This window comes from Macaca thibetana, chromosome 14 (assembly GCF_024542745.1).
Source record: "Macaca thibetana thibetana isolate TM-01 chromosome 14, ASM2454274v1, whole genome shotgun sequence".
Classification (NCBI taxonomy): domain Eukaryota; kingdom Metazoa; phylum Chordata; class Mammalia; order Primates; family Cercopithecidae; genus Macaca; species Macaca thibetana.
In genome coordinates, this window is record NC_065591.1 from 40,124,160 (window position 1) to 40,131,166 (window position 7,007).

Below are 7,007 nucleotides of genomic sequence, written 5' to 3' on the forward strand. Positions count from 1 at the left end.
AAGGAAAGGGTTGATCAAATAATATTCAACATGGGAGACAAGAGTACATAATTGTGAATATATAGTTTCTTTTACCAATAATGTTGAGAAAACCAGATATTCACATGCAAAGGAATATAATTAAACATGTATCTTATTCCATGTACAAAAATAAACTCAAAATGAATTCAAGACTTTAATGAAAGGCCTGCCTGATTTAAAAAACAAAAATGGGTAAAGAACTTGAAGAAATATTTCTCTAAAATAAGACATACAAATTGCCAGCATGTATATAAAATATTCTCGAAACACTAATCATGAGCAAAATGCAAATCAAAACTGCAATGAGATAGCACCTCATATCTGTTAAGATGAATATTTTTAAAAAATATTTCTCTATTGCAAGTAGGCCCAGGCACTATGACTCAACAGCATCTCACCAATAGAGATGATGCCAGAAGAGTCCCTCAAAAACAGTTAAGTGGCCACCAGAGTTTACCTCCAGATCTGTTGTACCAGTTGGGGGCTGAGAAACTGTGGGTAGGTTCCTGAAAGGGCAAATCCAAGATGAGCCCTCAAATTTGTAATTATACAATGGGTTCTTCTTGCCCATTGCACAGACAAAGCCAATTCACTGAGATCATGGTATTGCAGTAAAGAAAGAATTTAATTGCTGCAAGGCCATTCCACATGGGAGATTTAGTTTTCTGGCAAATCAGTCTCCTCCCAACTTTCTAAATATTAAAAATGTAGTGACATATTATAAAATAAAAAGGTTTATTAATATAAGATACACATGGTAGAAATATGATGCTTAATCCTGATTTTATAACACATACTAGAGTTTTGCCTCTCATAATACCCATAGAAATAATCAAACATATATTAATTTAGGGTACATATCCTTTCATATTTTTCCTGGAAGGTTTTGTCCTCCTCCTCAATCTCCCTCTTCAAATGGAGTAGCTTAGCTTTTATTATATTATGTGATAGAATTTCAAGTAAGGTTCACGTAAGATTACCTTTGAAGAAGAAAAAAAATACTTATTTTTATATTTTTTAATGATGGAAACTTACTGTATTCTGGTCTTTTCTTTAACCAGATGAGTGATATAAAGTCCAGAGAGGCTTAGAACTTACTCAAAGTCCCTTAGTTGGCAAATTGAGGTTGAACCTCAACTCAGAATCTTCAACTATTCAAATGTTTTCTATATATATGTGATTTCACTTTTTCTACTGAAACAAAGTTGAACAAAACATTTGGAAAAGTTTTTTTTTTAATTTTTTATTTATTTTTTATTTATTTTTTATTTTTTATTTATTTATTTTTTGAGATGGAGTCTCGCTCTGTCACCCAGGCTGGAGTGCAGTGGCCAGATCTCAGCTCACTGCAAGCTCCGCCTCCCGGGTTTACACCATTCTCCTGCCTCAGCCTCCCGAGTAGCTGGGACTACAGGTGCCCGCCACCACGCCCAGCTAATTTTTTGTATTTTTAGTAGAGACGGGGTTTCACCATGTTAGCCAGGATGGTCTCGATCTCCTGACCTCGTGATCCGCCCATCTCGGCCTCCCAAAGTGCTGGGATTACAGGCTTGAGCCACCACGCCCAGCCTGGGAAAGTATCTATTGTGACTCTCATATGTAATAGGGGTTATGATGGGCAGCCAGAATAAGTGAGACCTGTATCCAGTTGTCAAAAAGTTCCTACCAACGTAGTCTAATGGAGTTTTCTTAGTGTTTCCAAAAAGATGTGATATGAAAAATTACTTACTTACAACACAATATGAAATATTTATCCATATAGTTTCTGAAATATATATATATATATATATATATATATAAAGTGATCTTGGAATAAATAATCATTTATGCCACAAAATAAATATTATAAATATTCAGATAATTCTTTGAAAAAAAAAAGGTGACTTTTGAGTAGTACACAGATATTTAACAGGAAGATTAGGGAAGAAGACCATTCTGTGCAAAAGAAACAAACAAATATATGAAGGTGAAGAAAGCACATAACACAGTGGTGAGAACACACACAGTTTACAAGAAGTGGCTGAAGATGAGGTTAGTTAGGTAAGCTGGGAACAGACTGTGATAGGAGGACCATGCCACTGTGAAGATGTTGAACATTCTTCTGTAAGGTAAGAGCGTTGTTTACTTGTTAGTTTGCTTGTGTTTTGCTCTGATCAGGATCAACTTATGGAAATAAAGATGCAGGACTTTAGGGAAATTCCAGTGCGAATAGCTGCTATAACTAAAGATTAATCTTGAGCAACTCCAGCTTAGTTTTCAGACTATAGACTTTAGAGTAACGTAGAAGTGATGCAGATTGCTGGGCACTAGACCAAGTTTAGTACATTCAATGCTTTAGGATTTATGCCCACAACTGTGAATTTCTTCTTAGAACCCCAGCTGTTTTTCACGGATGTTGAAGTCTAAGATTCTCTGTTTAGAGAAGTTGTTTTCAGATATTATTATGCCTAAGGATTGTCTGGAAGATATTGGATAACCTCATTCACAAAGAGTGTGATTCTGTACATCTGAAGGGATGCTGGTAACTTGAGTTTCTAGCAAGTTTCTTGATGCTGATGCTGGTTGTCCCTGAATTATTCACTCTCTATCAGTACACATCAGATTGGTGCCAGGTTTAAATTTCATATATGTATCATAATGTTGAAAAATAGACTTCCCTAAAAGAAATATAGGACAGAAACAAAATGACCAGGTCTATCAATTTTGTTTTACTATACTATCTATCAAAGAAGAATCTGCAAATAAACTGTTCGTTTGTTTAAAAATGAAAAAAAGAAAATAGAAACAAAAACGACATAATTTTTGTCAGGAAAAGACAAAGCTTTTTTTTCAATAAGGATGAAAATGCAATAATTGGTAGGAATATTTGCTCAAGTAAAACTAGTACCTGAAAATGACCTTTAAATTTACACATTTTCATCACCTTTTGAGTTACCTCCTTTCGATCTTCTCTCCCACTACCACACTCATCCTCATTAGCCATGACACTAAAAATATTTTTTTCTTCTTTTGATAATTCAGTGATGGGAAATATAAATATTCTGAATATCTGGCATAGATGAGAAAATATGAAAATCTCTAACACAGTACAAAAATGAACTACAAGATGAGAAACAAAGAAAACAAAATGTTATTAACAATTTTGGCTTACTATGTAAAGAGAAGTTTGACACTGCAGTGGTTAACTCTTGTTTCTAGTGTTTGGAAGCCCGCAGATACACAAAAAACCTTTATAAATATAAATACATTCACAGAAATGAATATTCAGACATCCCCTTTGCAAGTAATGAATACAATGGTTATATGTTTTGCTTTAACAGTCTCCTCCCTCCATCCTTTCCCTTCTCGTCATGCCCTTCCCTCCTTCCCCTCTCTGCCTCCCTCCTTCCCTCCTTCCTTCTTTTCCCGCTTTCTTTTTTCCCTCCTTTCTTCCTTCCTTCCCTCCCTCCTTCCTTCCCTTCCAACTTCTTCCTCCCTCCCTCCCTTTTTTCCTTCCTTCCTCCTCCCTCCCTCCTTCCTTTTCCTTCCTTCCTTCCTTCCTTCCTTCCTTCCTTCCTTCCTTCCTTCCTTCCTTCCTTCCTTCCTTCCTCCCTCCCTTTCCTCCCTCCCTTTCCTTCCTTCCTTCCTTCCTTCCTTCCTTTCTTTCTTTTTCTTCCTTCCTTCCTTCCTTCTTCTTCTTTCCTCCCTCCCTTCCTTCCTTCCTTCCTTCCTTCCTTCCTTCCTTCCTTCCTTCCTTCCTTCCTTCCTTCCTTCCTTCCTTCCTTCCTTCCTTTCTTTCTTTCTTTCTTTCTTTCTTTCTTTCTTTCTTTCTTTCTTTCTTTCTTTCTTTCTTTCTTTCTTTCTTCCTTCCTTCCTTCCTTCCTTCCTTCCTTCCTTCCTTCCTTCCTTTCTTCCTTCCTTCCTTCCTGTTAATAACAGGTTTATAAATAGGTATATCTATGCCTATTATAAATAGATATACCTATTTATAAACCTGTTATTAACACCTATCTCCTTTTTGAATGGATTATTGTACCAAACATTTTTCTTATACATGCTCACTTTTTACTAAATTTTCTAAGATAGCATTGGTGTCTTGGAGATGAACACTGGCAGTATTACTAAAATAATAAGTATTAAACATTATAGATAGGTATAACCTCTAGCTATTTCTAAGGGAGGAGTTCACTTTCATTGGCTGTCATTTTAGTCTGGAGTTAGCAGAGAAAAAATGCAGATAACCATCGATTTTGCATGATACACAAGGGATTGTTTAAATGCAAGACACCCAATAGAAGTTTTTTCTTCTTTTTTTCTAATACAGTTTCTAGATCTACATTCACATATAAATTAACTCCCCTCCCCACTTTTTTCTTCTTTTGGTTTTGGTACATGACAGGCAATGTTTTCAGGTAAATATCATTGACTACATAGGGAAAGCTAGTGAGCAGACGTCCTATCAAAAGCTGTTACATTCGTGTCTGCAGATTTTTCCAAGGCTCATTACTCCTCCAGGTAAGAGCTAGCACTATTTCTCATCACCTTCTAATCATTAACATGTGAGCCAAAAACAATCCATTCAAATATGACTTCTGGTAAACAGAGAAAAAAGACAAAATCTAACAAATATTTATTTAAGTTAGAAAAACTCTAATACTTGTTATAACTATTGGCAATGGTACTATTGAAAAGAAATAAGACAAAAAAGATTATGAGCTTTGTTTAATAATCTTCAAAAATTTGTTCTATTGGGAATTGTGGACTGAAGAAAAATGTGTTCTAAATCATATAAGCAGCTATAGTTAGGGTTTACCTGGGACTGGGAACTTCACACATACCAACATCCTATAAAGTAAGTGCTGTTTTTCTCAGTCTATAAACGCGCTCGGATGGGTTTAAAGTGAAAACAGGTTACATATTCATTCAGCCGGCAAACATTTTTGACTGCCTGCAGAGTGCCATGCAGCAGTCTCAATTATGGGAATAATATGTGAAAAAAACACACAAGCATGCATTTGACGGTATGGGGGTGGCGGTGGGGGGCATGCAATAAATGAAGAAAGCAAGTAAAGTTTAGTAACTAGAGGAAGTTAAGAGATTTGAATAAATAAATAATAAGAAAATCGAGTTGGTAAACATCTGGGTGGTCAGAGCAGCCATTATTTATAAGAGAGTTTTTGAGTAAAGAGGATATGAGGGAAAGTTAGAAAAATAGAAGATAAAGTTAAAAGGTAATGAGGTCAGTTCATGTAGTGTTTTAGGCCTTTATAATGCTTTATATCTCAATTAAATAAGTTAGGTGATTGGAATGCAAAGTTTGTTTGTTTGTTTTAAGTAAATTCAGGGGTCACCAGCCCAGCGCATGTGGTGTTAAGGGGCTGAGCCGCCTGCAGGCCGTTTACTCTGACCTGGACAACACGCCCATCGACACCACCTGGGCGAGCCAAAGAAGCGTGCTGAAGATGATAAAGCTTCTACAATTAAAATACCATTAAAAGGAAGAGGCTAACACCATCTATGATAAAGTTCAAGTTAAACTCAGCAAGGAACGGTTCATCCTTACATACATGCATTAGTGATCTAAGGACTTCACATTGGGAAAAAGCAATCCCGGAAACAAAAGATGGTGCAGCCAGTAGAAAATCGGCTGAAGAATGCTACTTCCTTTGGAAATCTAAAAGGTGACAGCATATGACACTAGCAGAAGATGTCAAAGCCGTGTTCACTGAACTTCAAAAGGAGGTCCGCCTACTTCTATTAACGAATGGGGACAGACGGACTCAGAGGGAGAAGACTGAGGCTTGTGGCTGTGAGTCCTACTTCGACACTGTTGTAGGTGGAAAACAGAGGGAGGAGAAGCCAGCACCGTCCATGTTTTATTACTGCTGCAATCCTCTCAGAGTACAAGCTGGGGATTGAAAGCAGGGTTGAAAGCAACAGTCTGGATCAATAAAAATGGAGTAGTGCCATTGAAGTCCTACCCAGTTCCATGTTATATAGTTTCTTCTGTGCTAGAGTTACCTGTTCTCTTACAAAGTATAGACCAACAGCATCTCAGCTTAAATCACATAAAAGAGCATGATTATAAACGTGAGAGTTAATTTGCAGAGTTTGAACTAAGAAAAGTTAAGACACTCCACTTACCAAGGTCCAGTTGTAAGAAAAATTTTATTTATGATTTAATGACCAATATTTTGAAGGTCTTCCCAACCAGATTCCTTTTAAGTTGTAACGACAAACCATTGACTGGTATTTATTTCTGAAAATTCAGAATACATTAATACAAGCCAGTAGTATATTCCAGAACATTTGAGGAAATATATTATTTGTTAGTCTGTGAATGGAGCTTTTACAAATTATTTTATTAATCTTTTAGTATCTTGGCTCCATGATACAAAGCAGGATTGCTTACACATGGATGCACTCTAATATGGTAAATTTAGAGGAAAATTGCTTCAGATATTTAAAAAATGTGTGTAGCAATGCATATTCAACTTTTTAGAGTTATGTTTTGGGCATCAAAGAATTGATTTGACATACACATATTGAATTAAAAGAATTAAAAATGGAGACATGACCTCGGAAAATTACAGACTCAATATGAGTCCCCCACTTCATGTTATGTCCCCACTCTCTCAAGTATGATAAATGTAATCTTTAGGCAGAATAGAGAAAGTATGTGCAGAATGTGAGAGACAATGATGCCACTCAATTCTGCTTTCATTACTGGAATATCACATTTCAAATTGAGAAATTATATCTGATTCCCAATCATCAGAATGGGGTTTAGATAGAACATCCAACATAGAAGAATAATTCCTTTATAAATTGAGGACTGACTAAAGGAATTGGAGGAAGAGAAGAGTAAGAATGTAGAACAAGTTTTGAAGTATGTAGTAGACTATTCTGAAAAAGGAATAAAACTCACTTTGATTGGCCCTAGGACAAGAATTTGGTCTAATTGGATGCAAGAAGCAGATTTTCCCCTTCTTATGAGGAAGATCACA

General features: G+C 36.1%; 1 pseudogene; it reads left to right on the top strand.

Moving 5' to 3' along the window:
* Nucleotides 1-399: 399 nt before the first annotated feature.
* On the top strand, nucleotides 400-6,101 carry LOC126935714 (N-acylneuraminate-9-phosphatase-like; annotated as a pseudogene).
* The last annotated feature ends 906 nt before the right edge of the window (nucleotides 6,102-7,007 follow it).